This window comes from Ambystoma mexicanum, chromosome 3q, assembly GCF_040938575.1.
Source record: "Ambystoma mexicanum isolate Mex_15411 chromosome 3q, UKY_AmexF1_1, whole genome shotgun sequence".
NCBI classification, from domain to species: Eukaryota; Metazoa; Chordata; class Amphibia; order Caudata; family Ambystomatidae; genus Ambystoma; species Ambystoma mexicanum.
In genome coordinates, this window is record NC_090926.1 from 759,702,778 (window position 1) to 759,728,420 (window position 25,643).

The following is a 25,643-nucleotide window of genomic DNA, read 5'->3' on the forward strand; positions in this document are numbered from 1 at the left end:
GTCATTTCTGCAAGTAGAAAGACTGCCTGTGACATAGTTCTCTTACTATGTCAGCAACCGCCAGCAACTTGCTCCATGACAGGAGTGCCCTGACAGATACCCGGGCAGGGCACCAGTCCGAGACACTAGAGAAGAGCAGAAAGACGCACCGGAGTGATGCATAAGAAGAGTAACTCTAGAACAATCCTCTGCAGCAGTTCTGCTGTCGCTGTTACTGGTAAAACAATAAATAAGCTGTTGGTACCATACTCCAGAGTAAGATCTTTATTGACAGTATTTTTTTACTGCATAGGAAGACATAACACCACAGAGAAGATGTAATCTATTATTATTCTTGAGCACAGCCCTAGCCTCGAGAAGCAACAGAGCGCTTTACAGAGGCATATAACAATACAGGAGCACAAGGGAGCACTTTCTAGAGGTAACAACAGAACAGATATACAGCAGGGGGTAGGATACAGAGGAGAGGTACAGCTGTACCAGGTGGAGGGGAAGAGAAGGGTGGCGGCGTCTAGCGAGTCATGTAGCCCGAGGGGCGATGTGATGGCCTAGGTGTTCAGGCAGAGAGATTCCTTGAAGAAGTGGGTCTCGAGTTCTTTTCTGAATTGTAGGAGCGCGAGGTGAGTCTGATGCGGATGGGAAGGAGGTTCCATAGTCTTGGGACGTAAGCAGAGAAGAACAATTTACTTACCAACTGGTAACGTTCTTTCGACTGGATGTTCCTCCAACGTATTCCACATCTTTGACATGTAATGTCCACAGCTGTGCACTTTGGAAACTTTTTCTGCAGAGGGCGTCAGGTCGATGTCCCTCGAAGGCCTCCGTCGAGGGCGACGTCACTGGATGTTATAAATAGGACGCACGGCACCCGTCGCCTCAGTTTAAGGTTTTTTCCTCAGAACGTGTGGCACCAGTCTCATGCCTGCTTGACTGCACATAGCCTTGTGGAAACGTAAGCTGCAATTGCATAGGAATTTCTCCAGAGGGGCAGGCTTGTAGGGCGAAGCGGAATACGCTGGAAGAACATCCAGACGAAAGAACGCTACCAGTTGGTAAGTAACTTGTTCTTCGAATGGATTGTGTCCTCCAACGTATTCCACATCTTTGACAGACTTCCAAGGCAGTACCAGTAAATGGAGGAGGGAAAAGAATTTAGAGTACCGAATCCGATTGCGGAATAAAGAACCGCCTTCCCAAAAGCCATATCCTGACAATGGATCGTAACCAGGGAGGTATGGAGCGAAGCCCATGTAGCGGCATCTCAAATATTCCTAATAGGAACACCCCGCTGGAGCGCAGTGGAAGTAGCCACTCCCCTAGTGGAATGAGCTTGCAGCCCTTCAGGAGGGTCCTTAGCCGCCAATCGGTAACACTCCGTAATGTTGAGGATAATCCACCTGGGCAAGGTATGTTTGGTAACAGCCTGGCCCAATCGGTGTCCAGCATATCCTACAAAGAGTTGATCATCCACTCTGACCCTGGAGAATCTAGAAATGTAAAAGCTCAGAGCTCTCCTAGGATTCAACCAATGGAGTCGCTCCTCTTCCTTACCAGGATGAGGAGGAGGGTAGAAAGATGGAAGAACCACCTTCTGACTCAAATTAAATACAGGTACTACCTAAGGTAGAAAGGAGGGATGTACCCGCAGTATAACCCTGTCCTTGTGAAACACAGTAAAGGGTGGCATAGAGGATAGTGCCTGCAATTCACTCAATATGCGAGCGGAAGTAACCGCAACGAAGAACACAGTCTTGAAGGATAATCTCAAAGGACAAGAGTGCAAAGGTTCAAATGGAGTACCCATGAGAAATTTCAAAACCAAATCAAATCCCAAACCGGCAGCTGGAAAGGGGATGGCGGGGACACATTATCGGTCCTTTAAGAAATTGAGAAATCAAAGGAATCTTAAAGAAAGAACATTCTTCAGACGAGCACTTAAAGATAGACAGCGCCGCCAGGTAACCCTTAATGGTACCCACTTGAAGGCCCCTCTGGGCCAAGGAAAGTAAGAAAGCCAAAACCATAGGAATGGAGCACTGAAAAGGATCAACATTGTGGTCTCTGCACCAGTCACAGAACTTACACCAACGGTACAGGGATTTTGTTGCAGGCCGCCTGGCCGAAAGAAACACCTCCATCACATCATCCAAGAGGTCCCAATCCTTATACCTCAACCTTTCAGATACCAAGCGTGAAGGCTGAGAGTCTTGACCTCTGGATGGAGAACCTGAGCCCCCTCGCGTGAGAGCAGATCCTCTCAGTAGGGAAGATGGTGTGGAGGGCAGATGGACATTTCTAGAAGGTCCGGGTACCACGCTCTCCTGGCCCAATCCGGAGCAATGAGGGAACCGAACCTCTGTAACCTCTGCAACACTTGAGGAATGACGGGGACTGGAGGAAACACGTACAGCAGTGGGAATGACAATCCACTACGAACGCATCTCCTAAGGCTACTTTTGGAGGAAATTCCCTTGAGCAGAATCTCTTGCACTTGCGGTTGACACTGGTGGCGAAGGGATCCACTTGCGCGGTTCCGCAAAGAGCAAAGATCTCCTGAAGGACTTCCTGAGCCAACTCCCACTCATGAGAGACCGTTCTCTGCCTGCTCAGAGCGTCCGCCGCCTCATTTTCATCTCCGGCCAGATAAACTGCCCAGATCGAAATTCCCTGCTGGATGGCCCAAAACCAGAGCTGCATTGCCTCTCTGCACAACGGGAGTGACCCTACCCCACCTTTTTTGTTGAGGTAATACATGGCCACTGTGTTGTCCGTCATGATCATGGCATTCTTCTCCAGTACAGATGGCAAGAAAGCCTTCAGGGCTAGCCCGATGGCCCTAGGCTCTAACAAGTTGATGTGGAGTTTGGACTCCGCCGGAGACCAACGACCACTAGCGGTCAAGTTGTTGGCATCATGTGAGGGAAGCATCCATCACTACCGTCACCTCTGGCCACGGTTGCCAAAACGGTTCCCCCCTCATCAGGTTCCCTTCGTTGGTCCACCAAAGAAGGTCCTGGGAGACAGAGTGGAATCTAAGCGGGATCCGACATCTTGCAGGAGAACTTCGACCAATGCATCTTGAGGACCCATTGCAGGGATCTCATCCGCAGCCTGGCCTCTGGCACCAGAACAATGCAGGATGCCATGAGGCCGAGCAACCTTAAGAATTGGAAAGCCGGGAGACTCTGGGCATGTTGAAACTTGTCCACCATCTGCACAATGTGATGAACCTTCGCCTTGGGAGGCGAGCACTTCCCCAAGGACGTGTCTAACACAGCCCCGATGTACTGGAGCTGTTGGGAAGGTGTCAGATGCGACTTCTTGAAAATCAGGGAGAAGTCCAGCCTGTGGAGGGTGCGGCAGGTGAGACCGAGATGATCCAATGCTTGCTCGGGAGAGCACGCCCGGATCAACCAATCGTCCAGGTAGGGGTAGATGTGAATCCCCCCTCGCCTGAGATACGCTACCACCACCATTAGCTTGGAGAAGACCCTCGGGCAGAAGTCAATCCGAACGGCAGGACCCGAAACTGAAAGTGCGAGTCACCAGCCGCAAACCTCAGGTACTTTCAGTGCTTGTGATGAATCGGCATATGAAAGTAAGCATCATGTAGGTCCAGAGACACCAACAAACCCTGAAGTTGAAGTTCCTGGAGGAATTGAAAAAGAGTAACCATCTTGAACCTGTCCTTCCTGAGAAGTTTGTTCAACCAACGCAAGTCCATGATGGGTCTCAATCCCCCATCTTTCTTTGGGATCAAAAAATAAGGGGAATACCATCCTTTGTTCCTCTCCGCTACAGGCACCAGCTCTATAGAACCTTTCTCCAGCATGGTTAAGATTTTCTGTACAAGGAGCGGATCTGGAAACTTCAAAGAGAGTTTCCCCGGTGGATTGCCGTGAGGCGTGTTAGGCAGTAACCTGTGCAGTTCCCTTAGGGAACACTGCAAAAGATTTAGGACTACAGGTGTTAGCAGTAAACCCACTTGGTAGCAGTCTGCACCACCCAGATTTACCTGGTAGCTGTGGCTGAGCAGTCAGACTTCCCTCAAGAAGAGTTAGGCAGTATGCAAAGTATACACAATAGGCACTCAGACACACCAATACAAGCAAACACTGACCAGAGCTTTGGTATCAAAGTATATAATTATTTATTTAAAAACACACTGTTTGAAACACTCCAGCACTCTTATTGTAAAATATTCTAAACACAGTTACTATTGTAATATATACACCCCTTTTTCCTTATCAGATAAGTCACAGTAAAACACCACTTATTTTCATACAGAGGTGAGCGCTTAACTAGATGGCACTCCAATAAGTTTGTGAGAAAGGGAGGGAAAAAGACAGAATATGGAAAGGTACACCACTCTAAGATTCAGGAACACTGTTAGCAAGGCAGAAGAGCAAAAGTCACTGGTGAGCCAAAGTCCAAAGGCTGGGCCCACACTTAGAGAGAGCAGAGTACAAATGCGCCCAAGATCACACAGTTACACTAGGCTTTGAAAGTCTTGCAGAGGGTCCAAAAAGAGTTTAGAGAGGCTTTAAGAAAGTTTAGCCAGGGTGTCCCAGGCTAACCCAGGTTCGAAAGCCGGGGGCTAAATCTACCCCGTACAGTCGGTAGCAAGGGAAGCCGGGCGGGACACGGTACCTTAAGTGGGAAGGATCCTCCAGCAGTGGCAGTTGTTCCTGGCAGTGGGTGCAAGTCGCGTCCTCGTCCAGGGGAAGAGAAGATCTCGACTTGGAGGAAAGATGAAGGTCGTTGCACTACCAGGGAAGAAACCAGCTGCAGAGTTTTCCGGTTAAAGGTGGTACCTTTATTCGCGGTGGTGGTAAAACGTGGTATCCCGGTTGCCGGGGTGCTTGGCACAGGCAAGGCGGCCACGAGGTACGTCGGGAAGGCGAAAAGACGGTGAAACTGGTTATCCCCACCAGTCAAAGGAAGAAGGCTCTCCGGCGGGAGATCTTCTCTGTCGTTGGGAAAGGTGGTGAGACGGTCCAGCAGGGCTCCACCGGTGGTGGTGTCGTGGCAGGTCGGCTCAGCTTCTCCCTCGTCGGATTCTTAGGTCCTGTGGCGACGTCTGAAGTTCCAGTCCCCAAAGCCCTGCTTTTATGCAGAAAACCCCCATTCACTCAGCCTAGCTGTCACTCAAACATGCTAAGAGGTGAGCCGGCTGGCTCACCACTTGTGCCAATCAGGACGGAGTGCGACTTGAGTTGCCTAGGCAACTCATTCCAGGGTGCCTAAATTCCCCTCCACCCCTCCTAAGTACCCCAGACAGAGTGGCACCACTTTGGAGGGCTTCTGTAGAGAAGCCCGCCAAAAAGTGGAACAAAGGGCTCGACTTGGGTTGGAGTCACAGAAGAGAACACAAACGCCATTTTAGAATCAAGTTTCGGCAAAAAATACCAACCAGAGAATTTATATTAATTAAATAAACGGGAGGTATGTTCGAGGCTACCGTAAATAATGAAATAAAGGTAGTAGCCTAAAACAATGGGAAATCCCATAGGAAAATATTTGCGGTTGAATATAAAAAGTAGTATCCACTGCCACCAGCCAAAACTCGATCAGGGGGGACGGAGACGTGCCCCCTCGACTAACAGACCCCGGGGCAATTGAATTGCCCCAGCCAGTACGTCCACAATATGATGGTTTGTACTGGTTCTGTTCAGAATTTAAGACTAGTAAAGTCAATGGTGACTTTACATGCCCTGGGAGACAGTAGTCAGTCCCAGGGTATGGAGTCTATACTGGGGGGTCACTATGACACCCCTGTGTCACTGCACTGAGGGTGCTGTGTAACACACATCTCAAAAACACATGAAGCCCTATGGAGTAAAAGACCCCATAGCCCATTAAACACATCTAGATTCAAAGAAACACACTCAAATCATACCCAAGAGTGAGGGTAAAAGAGTCTCACTCTTGGCAGGAGAAAAAAATAAACCCCAAAAATCCAGCAAAGATGCTGGGGGACTCACTAGGTTAGGAAATTAAGCCTAAACAGAGAATTCTCCCTAACAGGCCGCTGAATGAAGGGAAGGCAGTAGCCATGGGCTATGGCATCCAGAACCCACACATCTGAAGTAATGGCCTGCCATTCTACGAGATGCTGAGACAGTCTGCCCCCAACCGGCGAACCATGGAACATGGCCTCATGACTGTTTGGAAGCAGCTGCGGCAGTGCCTGAAGGCAAAGAGGCAGCTGCCTGATCGGCTTTGGCACCACGATTTCCCCGACCACCACGCGTACTTTTTTGCTGGCCCCTTTGACTGGCAGCCCCTCTTGTTCTACCACAGGAGGAGTAGTAACGAAAAGAAACTCCCAAAGGCAGAGGTTGACGCATAGCTGCGCTTAAAGATTTGGCCGCAGCTTTCGATGTCTGCAACCTCTCAAGGCTCTCGTCAGCCTTGCTGCCAAACAAATGTGCGCCATCAAAGGGCATGTTCAGAAGACGGGCCTGCACATCCGGAGCAAACCCAGACTTCCGCAACCACGCAAATCTGCGTATAACGGTGCTCGCAGCCATGGATCGGCTAACACTGTCGGCCGTATCCAAACCCAACTGAAGGGATTCGCACATGGCATCCTTGCCGTCTTGCATGAGAGCAAGGAAACCATCCCTTTCTTCCCCCTCAGGAATATGCTCAGTCGCTAAAGAAACACAGTTCCACAGAGTGTGTGAGAACCTTGCCAAGGCACAAGTGGAGTTGGCTGATTTCAAGGCCATGTTCCCAACAGAAAATACCTTCTGAGCCCAACCGTCGAAGCACTTGTCGTCCCTATCCGGAGAGATGGTAGGGTACGCCACCTGCCTCGAGGTGGCCGTAGCCGCCTGAACCACCAAACCCTCTGGAGTGGGGTGAGTGGGTAAATAACTGGGGTCGCTAACAGAAGGGCGGTACTTCTTTGTCAAAGATTTATTAACAGCCGGAAGAGATTCCGGGGACTGCCAAGCAGCTGCCACTCTTTTCTGTAAGGTGAGATGAAACGGCAACATCGGGTCAGAAGATGGACCTTGATCTAAGATGTCCGTTAGATCGTCCTGTACAAAGTATTGAGGAGGACCTGGACCATCCCAGATACTCCGAGACCCTAGCCATGAGTCTCCTGTATGAAGACTCAGCATGAGCCCCAGACTCGCGCATACCAGATTCCACTTCCAGAGAAGTGTCCAACCCACTGGCGTCATGAAGGGTTTGCCTCAACTCCTCTAATTGACTGTCTCCAGAAAAAACTGGAGCCACATCAAGTTCACCAGGGTCTTCAAAATCAGACCTTTCTTCCTCTTGATAAATGACATCCAGAGGGAGTTGAAGAGAGGCCTGGAGTCCAAAACTGGCCTCACAGACTTCCCAGTAGCCGGGTACTCCACAGGCAAATTGCGGACAAAAATACCCGAAGGCGTAGACAACCTTGACGTCGTGATCGCCGAAGTCTGAGTCGGACGGACGCGGAGCCGACCTAGTCGACACTGGCTTCGAGTTCTTAACAGGTTGCAGTGGTTTTGCTGGAGAGGAGGACAGAGACCTTGAGGCATGTCTCTGACGACTTTCTTGAGCCTTGTCCGAACAGGACCTCAAAGGTTCGCGGCGTGAAACGCGTCGCAGACCCAAGCCCGAGGGCGTGCGAGCCGTGGTACGAGACCGTTCCTTGCCGGCTTCATTAGAAGGCGCGACCGGAACCGTGCCCTGCAATTGGAATATTGCTAACATCTGCTCCTTAAAGACAGTCCATTCCTCCGGAGTCGAGGACTTCGTCGGGCATGACACCTTCGAGGCACCATCCTCCAAAGAGGATGGGGAAGGTGACCGGTGACAGCACTTCCTAGAGTGCCGGGACGAGGAAGAAGAATGGCAGGAACCACTCCGGCACCGAGATCCCCGGGCCACTTCCCGGCGCGGAGAGTCGCCCCTCGAGTCGTTAGTGGAAACCCCCTTGGACGATTTAGATTTTCGGGACTTACTAGGTTTAGAGCCCCTACCTACCTGCAGATTCCCCTTACGTGCCTCCAAGGCCTTGGCAGTCAGCTATTAGCATTTCGAACAGTCGCCGGGGTTGTGCAACTCGTCCAAGCACCACAAACAAAAGCGATGCAGGTCGGTGATTGACATTTTCGACTTGCAGTCCCGGAAAGTCTTGAAGCCAGACCATGGAGTAGGAGGGGTCGAAGAAAAAGACATCTCAACGATGAACACACGAGGCGCGCCGAGTTTCACGAAGCAACACGTTCGCGGAAAAAACTGAACTGAGGCTACGGGCGCTGTGCGTCCTATTTATAACATCCGGTGATGTCGCCCTCGACGGAGGCATTTGAGGGACATCAACCTGACGTCATCGATGCAGGACGCCCTCTGCTGAAAAAAGTTTCCGAAGTGCACAGCTGTGGACATTACATGTCAAAGATGTGGAATAGGTTGGAGGACACTATCCATTCGAAAGCTTGTTTTCAGGTCCTTTCCTTTTTGCATCAGTGGATTTCAAGTCTACACGTGTCCTGGCTTCTGGTGGAGCGCTGTCCGCTGGAGATGCAGAGCTTCTCTGCAAGGTAGCTGGGCAACTGCCTTATAGATGATGCAGTAAGACTACTTATCTACACGTTAGGCATTATGGTGCAAGGAGCCCAACCGCCTCCAGAATTTCCAAGTTGCTACGGAGTGCTTTCGACACCATGGAACAGATGGATAAAACTGTTTGACATATACAAAGAAGCATACATGGCAACATTCTGAAGCACCTGGGAGGGAGATTTCACCAGAGAAATCGGAAGAAATTAATTTCCACATAGGAATGCTTTGGGGATAGCATTAGTTTAAGCTGGAGAAAGTGAAATAATAATATTTTTCATTGAAAATTCGGGAGTCTCCCACCTAAACTAAAGGGTTGGTATGTATGAAAGAAGTGCTAGATAGGGGAGTATTCAGAAGCCAGGAAGAAAACCATACTATTGAACAATTAAGGAGTAGAAGGCTGAAGCATCCGCCTACTGCAGCTGATGCCCCACTCAGTGTGTTCACGGAAACCAAATTGCACATGCAAAAGAGATTGGCTGGTGCATGCCCATCATGTTACACAGGACTAGATTATATATACCAGAAGACAAGGTAATTCAACTACTTTGCAGTTGTTCTTAGGGAACTGGTTATTCTGTGTAATGTTGGTTGTCACTGATAAACAATTGGTGATCAACTGCACAGACCTCAAAACCCAGGAAAAAACAACGACTCTGGAAGAAGCCATCATGATAGCTGGAGCAGAAGAGACTGCAGTAAGGTGCAAACACATGGCAAAGAGCAGGCATGCTGATGTCGGAACGATAACTATACAGGGCAAATTTAATTACAAAAAAATGGCCAAATGAGCATGAGAAGAAGGGACTTGCATGTTGCAAGATCAAGCAATCGTTCCAAATCCTACAGGTGTATGGGCACGCAACATATTGCCAAAGATCTCAAATGTCCTACGAGAAACCAGCAGTGCTTGTACTACAAAAAAGTGGGTCATTAAACGAGGAGCTGCACCTTTGGGAAAAGGTGGAAAGAGAGCATGATCATGGCCTCCACGAGCGATTCAGAAACCAAATAATCGCAAGATTCCATAGCCCTGGTGATGAACAATGGAACCAGGAATCCCAAATACAAGCCGTACTGTAATGTTTATTTCAATGAGATCAAAGTACCCATGTTGGAAGACTCTGGATCGAGTCTTATAATACTTACAACTTGTGCAGGCACAGGCGAACTATGCCTCAAGCCATCGGACACCAAACCAGGAGTGTATGGGGGTAATAATATCACCCTCACAGGGTACACCAAGTGCAACCTTCACTTCGAAGGCAGATGCACCCGGCGGAGAGCATGTGACATGGATATCGCATATCTCATTCTAGGTTGGCACGAGCAAAGGATAAAGTGTATTCTGTCGAAGTAAAATCAGTGAAATACCTATAATAGAAGCCGTGGAAGCTAAAAGCTGGCTTAGTCCCATGGTGCTTGCAAAAACCCCAAAAGAAACAGTAAAATTGCACCTATGCATTTATCTGCGTAGTCTCAAGAAGAACATAGTGACAGACAGATACCCGCTTCCGAACATCGCAGAACTAATGCACCTTTACGGCAGTGCTGCCGTTTTCACCAAACTAGACATGCAACATTTGTATCACCAGATTCTGCTGCATGAGGAGTCACAATATTTCACAGCGTTCATTACGCCACTTGCAATCTATCATTTCACAAGGATGGCCTTTAACTTCTCATCGGCAGTGTCCGTGTTCCAGCGTTTGATGGGCCATATACTAAGTAAAGTTGGCAACATGATTTATTCCCAGGACGATGTGCTCTTGTGTGGGGACAACTGAACTGAGCATAATTAATAAAAACCTGGACAATGTAATGCATGGATAGAACAAAGCTGGATTGACACTGAGATGGGAAAACGTCTGATGCGGTGTACCAACAGTAGAATATCTCAGATAAACTATTTCCAAAAAGGGCATCAGACCAAAAGAGGATCTAGTCTGGGCACCTCACTGATGAGGCCCAACAAGGCAGAAACTGGTGTTTTGGGTTGAAGATGGTACTCGTGTTCAGAAGAGATTTGCTGAGCATTTCGGTGGGACCAAACTAATCTACAAATGGATATTTCTCCTCTGTGGAGGATACAGTGAGCTAAAACATGATTGTAAACCTTCCTTAGTGGAACACATTCCATAGAGCTGGCTATTTGAGCCATGCTCGTTCTCGGTAGAGGGGCTCCTACATATTTTGTAAATCGAGCCCATTATAGAATTCATGTAGGACCTATTCTGGAGATGAGGATACCCCATTGAGCTAGTCACAGACAACAGGGATCAACTCAAATCATAGGAGATGCAGAGGTTTCCGAAGAACAACATGATAAAATAGTGCAGGGTAACACTTGATCAACCTCAGACCAATGGATGCAGAATTTATAAAGGAAAGCACACAGCTAGCAGCTGCTTCTGGACTGAATGGACAAAATACATGTTGTGCTCAGAGGTACCCCAGCTCCATCACAGTAGTCCCACTATCCGAAATAATGAGGAGCAGGTGGATGAAAAATGGGCTGGTTCCACAATGGCTATTCGACATCAAGTACAGACCCCAGAGGCTATACCAGGACATTCAATTTAAAGCAAAGGGATAAACAGGACAGGAGAAAAAGAAGATATGAACCACGCAAAGCAGCATCAGCTCCCACCATACCACAGGGAGACACAGTCATTTCTTTCTTTTTTTTAAAAATTGTGTTCTAGTTTATTACAACACTTTTTTTACACATAATAGAGTCACTACATACGCTGTTTTTTCTTTTCTAGATTCCAAGCATATAGACAGCAAAATAAGGCTCATTTCCCGATTGTGTCTCAGGTTATTGCCTACGTTCCTTGCTCCCGTCTTCTGTTGTTGTGTAGGTCTCCGGATGAAGATCCGTATTGGCCTTCCCTAGTATGTCATGCAAGAGGTTTACAGTTGCACATGCAAGCAGTATTTTATCACCATGTAAGACCGGGTCCCACCATGCATCCAGGGTTAGTGTATTTGCATCCCAAAAGTATTTTCCTAGATGTAGTTGTCTCTGCATCCTGACAACTTGACAGATGACCCAGACCCAGAAACTCTTGCATCAACCTACGATGCTGCCATTAAAGCAGCTATCAACTCCATTGCCCCACTAAAACCCCGTAAATACAAACCCACCACCCACTCTAACTCCTGGTTCACCCCAGACTTGCTCGCACTCCGAAACGAGAAAAAGGCAGCACTTACTCAGTGGCAAACGTCCCACACTGACAAAGACAAGCTGATCTTTAAAGCCTGCTCCACCGAGTACAAAAAAGCTATCACCCGGGCAAAATCCAAATCCTTTGAATCCAGAATTTCGGAAGCCCAATCCAGCACAAAAGAAATCTTTGCAATTTTTAGGGAGCTAGAGACTCCTACTCCCACCCCCCAGAACTTCACCAAAGACAAAGCCTGGTGCGACGAAATTCAAACGGCAATGCTAACTAAACTGAGCCGCCTCCAAAGCAAAATACTAGCTACCAAACAAGCCCTGCCCAATACTCATATCCCTGTCCCACCACCAGCCCAAGACCCTCCCCAACCCTTCTCCTTCAATCCCATACAGGAAAAGGACATCATTAACATAATGAAGAACATCAAAGCATCCAACTGTAAAGGTGATGCCTGCCCAGCCACTCTCATCAAGGACTGCACTGAAGCACTTGCTCCCTTCCTGACAGCATTTGTTAATGCCTCCTTCGCAACAGGGAAAGTCCCCACCTCCCTCAAGGAAGCATGGGTCCGCCCCCTCCTAAAAAAACCTACTCTCGATCCCACCTCCCCCAACAATTATAGACCCATCACCACTGTCCCTTTCCTCCTCAAAACACTCGACAAAGCAGCCTACCTGCAGGTTCAGCACTACATCGAAGAAAACAAACTCCTGGGACTCCGCCAATCTGGCTTCCGCCCTAGACATGGGACTGAAACCGCCCTACTTGACCTGAAAAACCAAATGGACGATGCCAGAGACATGGGCAAATCAGCTCTTCTCCTACTCCTTGACTTATCTGCAGCGTTCGACCTCGTAGATCATGACGTCCTTTGCCATCATCTCTCCTTCACTGCCAAGTTCTCCCCTGACGCCACAGCATGGATCAAATCCTTCCTACAAGACAGAACCATGCAAGTATTCTCCGACCTAGCCTCTGCCTCACCCACTACCATACTCTTTGGCGTGCCCCAAGGCTCATGCCTCTCCCCCACACTCTACAACATCTTCACAAGACCCCTCTTCCTCATCCTCGACGCTATGGGTATATCCTACACTAACTATGCGGACGATACCCAGAATCCTCCTTACCCTCACAGGCAACTACGACACCGACTCCATGACCCTTAACAACCTCTACAACACCATCCAAGCCTGGATGGCAGACAATGGACTATGCCTCAACTCTGACAAGACAGAACTCCTACTGGTAGGTTCCCCCGAAATGCTAAAAAAACTTGACTCCCAATTCAGTCACTTCACCATCGACACCATCAAAATACCTGTTTCAGACTCAGTCAAAACTCTTGGAGTCTATCTAGACTCTAACCTCTCCATGGACAGACAAGTCAACGCCATTGCCTCCTCAGCCGCATATCATGCTAAACTGATCAACGCAGTCAGGCCTTTCCTCTCCAAAGAGAACTGCACAAACATAGCCAGAGCCATCACCGGCTCCAGGCTAGACTACTGCAACATACTCTTCCTAGGAACCTCAAAAAAAACCTGGAGAGGCTACAAGTCATCCAGAATAGTGCTCTCCGAGCAGCCCAAGGTATTGCCAAAAGGGACCACATCTCGGAAGCCAGAAAACTAGCCCACTGGCTCCCAACAAAGGAAAGAATAATTTTCAAAGCGCTCACTCTGACACACAAATGCATCCATCTCACTGCCCCCGATTACCTCTCACAAAGAATCCACTCCGTCGCCTCTACAAGACCAACAAGATCACCCTACACCAACATGCTCTCTGTGCCATTAGTAAAAAGATCCAGAGCAGGGGGATCCAGCTTCCCCTATCTCGCACCCACTCACTGGAATACCCTACCTCCCACCATCCGCGGTGAGCCCTCCCTCCTAGCCTTCCGCAAAGCACTGAAAACCACCCTCTTCTCATAAGGTCCCTCGCAGCTGCATAATACCAACCATATGACCCACTGCCCAATTTGTATTGTCCAACCGCATAAGCTGTAATGATAACCTTGCTTGTTCCTATCTGTATTACGCCTCTTACTGATACCATGCCTGTAACTAAGCTCATGCAAGTAACAGCGCCTCAATGCCCCTGGGCTGCTTGCGCGCTATACAAATTTAAATAAAAAAAGATGAATATCAAGTGTTTCATCATTTCATCTTGCTCTGCCAGTTTACATCGGCAGCTTTTATATGCCAATTGGAACAAGTTACTTACCTGTAACTGTTGTTCTCCAGCATGGGTCTGGCATGGATTCACATGCTCATGAATATTCCCCGTCGTCAGGCCGGGAATCCTTGGTATAGAAAAAAATCAGTATCAGTTTTGTTTCTGATCTGTCTTTCTTAGTAGTAACCAATCACTGGTCTCTGGGTCATACTGCCCCCAGCCAATGACTGCCCTCTCCCTAAGCCCCGCCTCTGGCAGCCATCCTCAGATTTGGTAGCACGTAAAGTGGCAGTATGACCAAGTGAAGAGCCGCAGAGGGGGAGGCGGGAGGGTTCGCATGTGAATCCATGCCAGACCCATGCTGGAGAACAACAGTTATAGGTAAGTAACTTGTTCCTTCTCCAGCATGGGGTCTGGCATGGATTCACATGCTCATGAATAAGAGAATACATAGCAGTACACACATGCACAACCATGGGAGGTGGCAACAGGCTCAACATTAAGCAATACAACAACTCAACATTAAGCATCTCTTACCTCCTCACCAGGCTCACCTTAGGCGAACAGGTTGCGCAGCACTGCTTGGCCGACCCTGGACTCCTCCCTGGAGTCCCGATCGACGCAGTAGAATCTTGTGAAGGTGTGCGTCGACCTCCACATCGCAGCCCTGCAGATGTCTAACAGGGGCATACCAGACAGGAACGCCGTGGTAGCAGCGATCGCTCTGGTCGAATGGGCTCTCGGACGGCCAGGCAGCGGTCGGTTTGCCAACCGGTGACAGTGCATGATGCAGCCGGAGAGCCATCTGGAAATGGAAGTCTTCGAGAGAGCCTTCCCTTGATTCACAGTCCCAAAGTTCACAAACAGCTGTGACGTCTTCCGAAAACTCTTTGTGCGGTCCACGTAGAACTTCAGTGCTCTAGCTACATCCAGCGAGTGCAAAGTCCTCTCAGCCGGCGACGAAGGGGACGGGAAGAAAACTGGCAACACCAAGGGCTCGTTGAGGTGGAAGTCCGACGGCACCTTGGGCGTCCTCAGCACCACCCTTGTGTCATGAAAAGTCAAGTATGGAGGCTTGCAAGATAGGGCCTGGATCTCTCCCACTCGTCGTGCGGAGGTGATGGCCACGAGGAAAGCTGTCTACCATGACAGGAAATTCAGAGGCGCCGAATGCATAGGCTCGAATGGGGCCCCCATGAGCCTGGTCAGCACCACATTAAGCTCCCACGCCGGGGCAGGAGCCTTCACCGGCGGGAATGATCGGAATAGTCCCTTCATGAATTCTTTCACCAGGTGATGGGACCACAAGGACGCCCGTCCCGTAGTCCTGGTATATCGGGAGATTGCAGACAGATGTATTTTGATGGCGGCGTGAGTCAGTCCAGCTTTGGCCAGCGACAGTACGTACGGCAGTACTTGAGGGGCCGTAATCCGCAGAGGGTTAATCTTCTGTGCACGGCACCAGACAGAGAACCTCTTCCATTTATGTCCGTAGCACTTGAGAGTTGAGGACGACCTGGCCCTTGCAAGAACCTCTCTGCAGTCGGCCGGGATGTCATACCCTCCAAACTCTAGTGCTGCAGGAGCCGGGCCTGCAAGTTCAGGAACTCCGGGTTGTGGTGAAGAATGGCGCCTCCTTCTCTGGAGAGAAGGTCTGCGTCCATCGGCCGCTTGACTGGTGTGGACGTTGACAAGTCCAGAAGGTCAGGGAACCAGATCTGTCTCGGCCACGCCGGTGCGACGAGGATCATCCTGCACCGGGACCTCTTGAGCTGGTTGATGAGCCGGAGCAGCAACGGCAGCGGATGGAATGCATGAAGAAATAGGCCGTCCCAGGGGAACGAGAAAGCATCGCCATTGCTCCTCGGCTGGGTGAACCTGCTGACGAACCTCCGGCACTTGGAATTCATCGCCGTCGCGAAGAGATCGATTTGGGGTTCGCCCCATCGTCGGAAGAGTCGATCCACTTGATCACGGCGTAGTTCCCACTCGTGGCACGAGCGCAGCTCCCTGCTGAGTGAGTCGGCGATCGTTTTTTTTATTCCTGCCAGATGAAGAGGCACCAGAAACATCCATTGGGCGACGGCCCAATGCCACAGATCCTGGGCTTCCTTGGATAGGGCCGGGGACCTGGTTCCGCCCCGCTTCCGGATGTAGAACATCGTGGTGGTGTTGTCGGTGAAGATCCTCACCACCTTGCCCTTGAGGGATGGGAGAAAGGACATGAGGGCCCAGAACACTGCGCGGAGCTCCAAAATGTTGATGTGGAGTGACTTCTCCTCCGGGAGCCAAAGGACTCTCGTGTGAAGATCTCCGGAGTGCGCTCCCCAACCTTCCAGGGAGGAGTCCGTCGTCACCGTCACCTGGTGAGCTGGGATCTGAAAGTCCGTGCACGCCGACAGATGGGAGCGGGTACCCCACCACCGGATCGCCTGACGGAACGTCTCGTTGAGAGGGATCCTGTCCTCGAAGCTGCCCGTCGACTGGACCCAGCGGGCGTCAAGGAACTCTTGTAAGGGGCGCATCCGAAGCCTGCAAAGGCGCACCAGCTAAATGCAGGAGGACATCATCCCGAGGAGGGACTTGATAGATCTTACCCTAGCCATGTCCGTGGCCAGCAGACGCTGCACCTTGCCCAGAATGGTCCTGGTCCTTTCCTCCAACAGCGAGGCCAGCCGCGCCACTGTGTCGAGCTTGGCTCCCAGAAACAGGGCGACTTGCGACGGAACCAGGTGGGATTTTGGGAAAGTTGATGGAGAATCCCAGGTCCGTGAGCAGCTGGACGGTCTTCGCAGTGTGCTCCACGGGGAGCTCCCTCATCCTTGCCCGGATGAGCCAGTCGTCCAGGTAGGGGTAGAGGTGGATCCCCTGTAGGCGCAGTCGCGCCGCCACCGGTGCGAGGCACTTGGTGAACACCCTGGGTGCCGCCTTCAATCCGAACGGGAGGGCCTTGAACTGGTAGTGCCGCCCTTGGACCACGAACCTGAGGAACTTTCGGTGTCTTTTTAGAATGGGGATGTGGAAGAATGCATCCTCCAAGTCCAACGACGACAGGAAATCGCCCTCCTCCAGCTGTCCCAGCACGTGCTGGAGGGTGACCATACGGAACTTCTGTGCCTTGATGTACTTGTTCAGTCGTCGTAGGTCCAGGATGGGGTGCCATTCTCCTGTCTTCTTTTTTACGAGGAAGTACCTTGAGTAAACTCCGGAGCCCCGAAGCCTCTTTGGGACGAGCTTGATGGCACCCTTCTTGAGCATCGCCCTTACTTCCAACAGTAGTTGAGGGACGTGATTTCCTTCCTGGCCACGGGTGGAACGCGAGGGCACTTCTTCTGAAACTCGAGGGCGTGCCCTTGGGCCAGGGCGTCCAGCACCCAACGGTAGGTGGAGATGGACTCCCACACGCTGACGAACCTCGCCAGCCGGCCTCCCACCGGGGTGCTTCGGCGGGGGCCGACCCCACGGTCGGTTCAATCTTGTTTGGAGGCCGCCTTGCCTCCTTGACCTCCCTGTCGATGACGACGGGCACCACCTGACTTGCCGCGTCCCCTGTAGGCTTCCTGGGACGAAGATCTTGCCGCTTGGCGGTACGTGGAGGAGCCACTTCCTGATCCCTTGGAGGCACCTTGTCTGCCTCCGGAGCTCCGAAAGGACGGCTGTCGTTGTTGGAGCACTCCCAGTGCCCGGGCAGTCTCTGTGTCTGTCTTGATGGCCTGAAGGGACTCATCAACCGCCTTCCCAAACAGGTTGTTCCCGTCGAAGGGCATGTTCAAAACCTTGGTTTGTACATCCTGGCGGAAATCCGTGTCCTTGAGCCATCCTCGTCGTCTCAAGCAAACGCTGTTGCCCAACTGACGGAAACCGGTGTCGGCAATGTCCGTTGCCACCGTGATGGCGTGGTCCGAAGCAATCTCACCCTCCTGTAGGATTTCAAGGGCCTCAGCCCTTTTGGCGTCCGGAAGGAAGTCTAACAGAGGGGCGATTTTGAACCACAACTCCCTGTCGTAGCGGGCTACGATAGCCAGGGCGTTGGCCGCCTTGATAGTCGTCGCTGTGGATGAGATGATCTGTCGTCCCATCGTGTCCAACTTCCTGCCCTCGCCGTCTGGCGGGGAAGTTGATGTTGAGGCCGATGCCCCCCCCCCAGCTTTCTTCTTTGCCACCGCCGAGATGACCGAATCCGGGGTAGGTTGTGCCCGAAGGCACAAGGGGGCAGCGTCGGGGACCCGGTACTTCTTCTCGTACCGGTCCCTCTTTGCCAGCGCCGTGGCAGGGTTCTTGAGGAGGGCGTGCCCCTCATCCCAGATGTCATCAAGAAGCGGTACGGCGAGGACCGTCTCCCTTTTAGCCTTGCGCCGTTGGTAAAGGAACCCTTCTTTCTTCTTCTCTTCTGGGCAGAGCTGGAAAAGCTCGGATGCCCTGGAAATCATGGCATAAAAGGATCCAATCTCGTCGGGTGGGGACGCCCGAGCAGGGGGCGACGGGGGACACGTCCCTTCGTCGCCTCCGTCGTCATCTGTACCTGTCCTAGCCGTGTCCGTGCCTGTATCATCCCTGTGCGGTAAAAATCTGAGGATGGCTGCCAGAGGCGGAGCTTAGGGAGAGGGCAGTCATTGGCTGGGGACAGTATGACCCACAGACCAGTGATTGGTTACTACTAAGAAAGACAGATCAGAAACAAAACTGATACTGATTTCTTTCTATACCGAGGATTCCCGGCCTGACGGCGGGGAATATTCATGAGCATGTGAATCCATGCCAGACCCCATGCTGCAGAACATTTGTTTCCGCCTAAACATTACTTCCTCCGTGTACAGATTGAGACTTAACCGTAGGAACTGGTTACAGTGATATCTACTGTGAAATTTCTGTAGGTATCCCAGCGTCATATTTACTCTCTGTGTTTCATTCAGAAAATCATTGTTGTTAGATCTCTTTTGAGCTGTTTCAAACCAGTCTCTCTGTTGTAGCTTTTTCTTCCCCGGAGTCCGGATTCGCTATCAGTGCGTCTTCGTCAGTGTTTAAGTCCACAAGACGTTTTTGCCATACTTCGTTCCATTCGCTCAACGGCCAGGCTCCAGGGCTCGTCAAGGTAGTATTTAAGATGTGATAAGGCACAGCTGCATCAGTCATTTTAAGCTTTCTGTATAGCGACAAGACTTTCCATAATGTTGTTGCGTATAATGACAGCAAACCAAGTTTGTTTCTTATGCGACTCATGGGAACACTTTTTGGTAAGTAAAACACACTTTTCCAAAATGCACCTTCTAACAGTGACCAAGTTTGCCATTTTATGTAGTTGCTGCTTCTGCTTATTGGCTATTGTTGATGTCACTTTTTGTTTATAAAACATGATTAGTGGGAGCATAGAAAATTTACCATATCTTGCTTGGATGATCGAACCCTGTGCAGCAAGCATTTTCATTTTAGTTTTTAGTGTGTTGATCCAAATAGTTTCAGCAGCTGATTTGTTGAACTGAATTCCTAATCGAGTCACGTAGTTCTCCAGTTTTGTTTCCAAATTTCCATTGGAAGGATGTCGTCTTACTTCCGTGAATTATGCTTATAATTTAGGATTTTTTTTGGTTGATGATTAAGTCGATTTTGGCCATGTATGTTTCAAGGTACGTCAGTTTACACTGCAGACCTATTTGCGTGCAGTCTATGATCACAAGTTCATCTGAATATTTACTATCCAGGTGATGTGTTGGCCGTTGATTTTTGGAGGAAAATATAGAACAGTTTTTAAGGCTATAGGCAGGTCGGCGAGATAAAGGATAAACAGTGTAACCACAAGCCGGAATCCTTTTTTCACGTCCTTATCCTTTTTTTTATGTCTGACGACAAATCACCGTCTTTATTCAAGCGTATTCTAACAGATGTGTTAGTATAAAACGCCATGGTGATTTCTAGCAATGTCTTTGGATACTTCCATGCACGCAATTTATTCCTGAGTTTAGACCTATTCACTGTGTCGAATGCTTGTTGGAGGTCTACAAACGCAAGAAACAAGTGGGTTTTGTTTTTGATGGTTTGTAGTTTCAATGCATTGAAGATGAATAGGTGAAGGTCTGTGCCTGCTCCCTTTGTGAATCCTGTTTGCCGTGTGTCCATTATTTGGTAGTTGGTAGACCATTTTACCAGTTGTTTCTAGATGTAAGCTGCAAGAAGTTTTTCGATAACGTCTAGCAGGGCAATGGCCCTGTCTTTTTTTGTTCAGTCTGTCCGCTGCTTGTATGTAGGGACTATGATGCAAATTGTCCACGTTGGAGGGAGTTTCCCAATTGTTGCTATTCTCTGGAATATTGCATTTATCAATATTGCCCATTCTTTCAGATCTTTTTTAATATATTATTCAGCAGTCCGTCGGGCCCTGGTGTATTAGATCTTATTTTCTTTATGCTATCAGTTATTTCAGATTGATTGCAAGTTATCTCCCATGTCAGATGCTGTGCTTGCAACAGTGTTTCTTTTTCCATTTTATTTCATTTAATACACTTTTGTAATAGGTTATCCACTCCTTTTAATTTTTGCCATTACCAGAATAGCCTGTTGGCTTTTGCCGTTGTTTGATTTAACAGAGTCCAGGGTTCTCTGCCATTCCTCTTGCCAATTGCTCGAAGCATTTCCTCCCCTTGTTCTTGATCTCTGGGTACTTTGAATGACTGTGTCCAATTTCGGTAAAGTTGTTTCCTTTGCTTTATCAACCTTGATCTTAAAGGTTCTGTCATTTTCTTTGCTTTCTTGAGATCAATTTGCAGACTTTTTTTTAATAAGCTACGTGCGTGCTAAAGGCATACTTCTGCACAGGATATATAAATCCCGTTTCTGTGGTCTCATAGACTCTCAGTAAAGGAACATATGTCCGGTTGATGTTTCTGCTTTGATATAGACTTCAAAATCTTGTTGTTAGTGCTCTCACATCTTTAGTTGAACATTTTAATCTATTTCTTCCTTGATTTATTTGTCGGAGAAGGCATATCAAGTTTAATAAGTCTAGTTTTCCTCATTCGCCATGAGAATCGTAGTGGATCGTGGTCACTCAGACTTGTGCGTAGAATGTCCAATCTTTCTATGATGTGCCGCAAGTTTCCCGAACTCCATATGTAATCAATTGTGTAAGCACTGCTACTTCCTTTCCAGGTGGTTTTACCGGGAATATCGCCAGTGGTTTGGCCGTTTATCATGTAGCAATTCTGCATTACTAGATCATGGTGCCAAAGGTAATCCTTTTGTTTATCTAAGGTCTCAGTAGTGGACTTATAGTCTTTTGGTCTGCCTTCATTGTCTAGATTTTTGAGATTTAGATCACCAAATAGGAGTATGTGACAATTTGCCAGCTTTAGGTAAGAGTCATCAATTACCGCGTTTACACTACCGATACATTTTCTTGCAGAGATAAGCCTTGGATTCCAATACACATTCAGAAGCACTGTATACTCTAGAAATTCCTCATCAATATTTGTGTGATGCTTAATCGTCCTCTGGAAAAAATGAATTGATATTGTTGCACTTCTCAATTGTAAGTCCTTGGTGGTTTTTAATCATTGTTAAAAGGCCTCCATAGGGTCTTCCATATGCACCTTTTCTTGCTGGGTTTATCAGTGTGGTCTATCCATCACACGGAGTATCATGCATCCAGGTTTCTTGTAGACAGATTATGTTGTGATGTTCCAATTGTAATTCCTGATTTCCAAGTAGATGTTTGAACCCTCTGGTGTTCCATGAAATTAGGGTTCCAGTGTCCATGTTCCATTGGTCTTGTGGCCTGTCGTAGTGTTTGTTTGCAAGAACTCTTGGAAGCCAATTCAAATTCGTTGGATGTGTGTCTCGTTTCTGTCGCACAAGGCTTACTGCGAATAGGCCTGGTTTTGAAGGTTACTGTCATAGGTTTCTTCTCATGGTCCATTTATGGTGTACATTGTTGCTGTTGGTCTCTGATCCTGCTTTTCCGATGGATGATTAGTTCTTTTTCTCCTCTTCATAAACCGTCCTGTTTACTTGGCCGATTAGAATCACGTATTTCAAATCCAAATGAAAGAATGGCGGCATTTACTGTTAGTTAGTAGGTCTTTAGCCAAGCAAGATTTCATGTGGAGTATCACCTAGTCCACTCTAAACTCTTTGACATATTCTATTATTGCATTGTTGTCTGGGCTGACAGTTCTCAGGGTGGGCACACAATGTAGTAATTTCATCCCATTCTATCTATTCATGTTTACCTCATTTTTTGTTGTTAGTATATTTTCAAGCATTACTTTGTTGTTATCTCTCTATACGCCTCGCAACGGGTCTTAATGTTGTGTGTCCTTATCTGTTACATTTGTCCACGAGTGTCTTGGTTTTACAAGATTGAAGCTTCTAATATTCCTGGGAGCACAAGTGTCATTTTTCTGGTCAGGTCAGGTCTTTATCGTCTCTTTGACCTTGTTCCTTTTCTGTGCCAAGGTCAAGAATCCTGAGCAATCGCTTCCATCTAGATCCACTTCACGGCATACTTCATGGTTCGTAAATCTGCCACTCTGTCTTTTATACTAGGTTCTAGAGACAGGACTCGATAGCTTTTCGTACTCCATAGTGTTGGTGTTTGTACTTTCATCACAGGATCGCACAACTTCGTTTTCTTCAAGCAGCTCTGACAGATCCTCAAGGGGATCAATCTTCCTCACTGCATGCATCGTCGGTGGCAGGAGCCACACTTGCAGCAGGTTTTTGATAAGGTCTTTAGTGAATTTGTCTTAGTACTCTTTATGTTTGATGTGTGCATGTCCTTCTTCTTTACTTCATGTTTGGAATTAGTTTCCATATTCGTGCCTTGCACTGGGATGTGAACATTTCTCAAAAAGGCCCATGACCCATTTTATCTCTATTTGTTTTTGAGTTTGCTGTTTTTAGGTTTACCTTCGGTGTCTAGATCCCTTTCTTTTTAGGTTCATCCTTCTTCCTTGTTTCTTTTTGTTTTGGCATTAGTTTAAAAATGTGAAATAGTTCCTCTGTCATTTTCATCAAACATATGCGTGCTTAGGTCAAATGTACCATTTTGCTTGAGTTGTACTGATGTTGAAGATATAGTCAGCACAGATGTTTCGTGTCCACTCAGTGATAAAAGTTATGTTATGTTGCATTCATGGGCCTCTACGTTCATTGTTTGTGCAACGTGTGAACCATGAAGCGAAGGCGGAAATGTGTGCCTTGGCAAGGCGTTCCTCGGGGGCCACTGGACTGCTTTTTTTGGTTCTTGCATTTAGTCGTGTTCACACTGTCTCGTTGTTTCGTTCCATGCTTCAGGTGTGCGTCAGATGTTCCCATAGGCAAGTTCTTTTGCATTCTCTCGAGTGCTGAAGTATGTTATAGGCAACACATTTTTCCTCATCCATTTTATGGATTCCAACAGAGCTTCCATCATGTTGGTTTTCTCTGCGTGTACTCCCTGTGCCATATCACATAATCTTGCGTGCCATCTTACCAATGCCTCTGCCTCCACGTCCAGTCGATATCGGATCAATGCTGTAAATGTATCTAGATGTAGAAGTTTGGCATGAACCATGGCAAGCATTGAGTTGGATTCTTTAGGCTAGTATGGATGTCCTCATACAGCTTTAAGAAGGGAGCTAATGAGATGGTGCAAGCAGCAATAACGTTGTTATGGATTTGCATTGCTGCCTCAATTGACATACGCAAGCTTTGATCGTTATGGTCACTGTTCTCAGTGTGATCGCTTAGTGGGGAGTATGTTGGCGAGAACTGCACGGTGGGTGTTTCACGGTTAATAAGTTGCAAGATTTCCTTGTGAACAGGGCTACACTCTTCTTCGTTTGTGCTGGTAGCCAGCGCAATTTCCACCTGTTAGCCAGTATCGGGACTCTCAGCATCATTTAGGTGCAGTTGGAATTTCTTCATTGGGAAGAAATGTTTTTCGTTCCAGGCTTCAGAAGCAGGCGTAGATATGCATTTGTTGCCAATCCTATGTAGGTGCCTTTCTTCGAATGAGCACCGTAATGATTCCTCACACTTCTCTTAATTTTGCCAATATCCTTGTTTCCTGCGCAGTTGAGAAATCGTGTAATTTGTCCGAACGTTGTGCATTTTTTTCAGGGTTGCCGCCTGCAGATTCAAGCACGTCACCCCATCCATTGTGCTTGCATTTTTGCACTTGAGTGATGTAATTCTCTCACGCTGTCCGTTATCACATTAGCCCATACTTCACATTGAAACAACATTTGAGCACTGTTCTCTTGTGCACTTGCTGTTCACATTCAAGCTCTGATTGTTTATTTTTATCCGAGGCACTGAGCCGTGCAGGCGTCGCATTCATATGTGGCTCGTTAGTTTGTGAGCCGTCGGTGAGTGTCTGACATACACTCATGTGAATTGAGTCTTTGCTTTGTTTGCTACTTAACAAGCAAGTTCACAGAAGTCCAGCCTCCGGTCCAGACCCATGCTTCACTTCTTTTGCATTTGTTTTCTTAAATGACGCGATTTGTCCATCTGTTACTTTGTAACAGGTATCATGCACCTGTGGTGCTAATGTTACTTACACATGGTTTTGCCTCACAAGAATCAGCACCTCTTCCGCCTGCAGTAATTCGGCGTCGGTTACATCCAGTATGGGTGTCACTGCATTTCGATTCCAGTTGGAATCGCGCTCCCTGCCCGTACCCGTGCAGCAGATTCCCATTGCACCGTGCCTGTGTGAGTTTTTAATTCCGTTCTCTTGGATGTTAGGGGTGTGTGCTCTTTGAATGTTGTACTAGCAGTCTGTACTTCAACTTCACCTTCCATATCCCCCAGCGTGGTAGACACTTGCTCATTCACCTTACCGGGAGGTTCTCTTTCGCTTTCATCAACCAGAGCGGGTTCTGAACATAGATGCTGTTTCAGCCTCGTATGTGCTCCAACTTGGTCCATTGTTAAGGCGCTGCACATCCAGTAATCCGCAGACCTTTCCACTCAGAAGTGCTCAGCGGGTCTTGTCGGGACTTGTGAGGGACTTGTGAGGGACTGGGACACTCTTGCAGCACTACGCGCCAAGAAGAAGTTGATGTAGGCAGTGCCTTGTTGTTACAACAAGGCACAGTAGCAGCTTCTCTTCTCTATGCCACACTCCGACACTGCTCAGCTCAGCACCAAAAAAACACGCCAACTGGGGAGACACTGGGACTCTCTTGGGACTCACAAGGAGACATAGTAAAGATCAGACAGAAAGTCCAAAACAAAGTCACCCGGTCCTAATATGGGAAACCTGTGAGAATTGAGATGACTGGCTTTGACTATATCGTGGAAGATGTGTTACACTGGAATTTGAAAAGAGTTGCAGTGTTCAAGAGAAAGAGAAGAGGAACTGAAGAGTCAAATGAACCACGAGGTAATCAGCAGGAAGACGGTCAAGTTCACAGAGAAGTGATGGTTTACAGGATGAACAAACATCTTCACAAGAACAGGACACAGGTTTTGATGAAGACTGTTTTTCCCTTGCAAATGGAAGCAAAGTGTGTGAAGCATTCAGAGAATCTAATGAACAAAGAAACAGCAAAACACCTGCAAAGTTGGGTATTATAAACTTTACTGTGTTCTGTTCTGAAGGAGATGCATGTCGGGACCCACCAGCAATGTGCTCCATATCAGGAGGGGCCTCTGAGATACCAGGACATGGCACGTAGGGAGAGACATGAGCTGAGAGGAGAAAGACCCATTAAGTAA

At 48.4% G+C, this 25,643-nt stretch overlaps 1 protein-coding gene across 3 annotated transcripts in view; it reads right to left on the reverse strand.

Moving 5' to 3' along the window:
• The window catches only part of LOC138582953 (uncharacterized), a 1,114,886-nt gene that overhangs the window by 400,791 nt on the left and 688,452 nt on the right, over window positions 1-25,643 (reverse strand). The gene's annotated exons all lie outside the window — the stretch shown is intronic.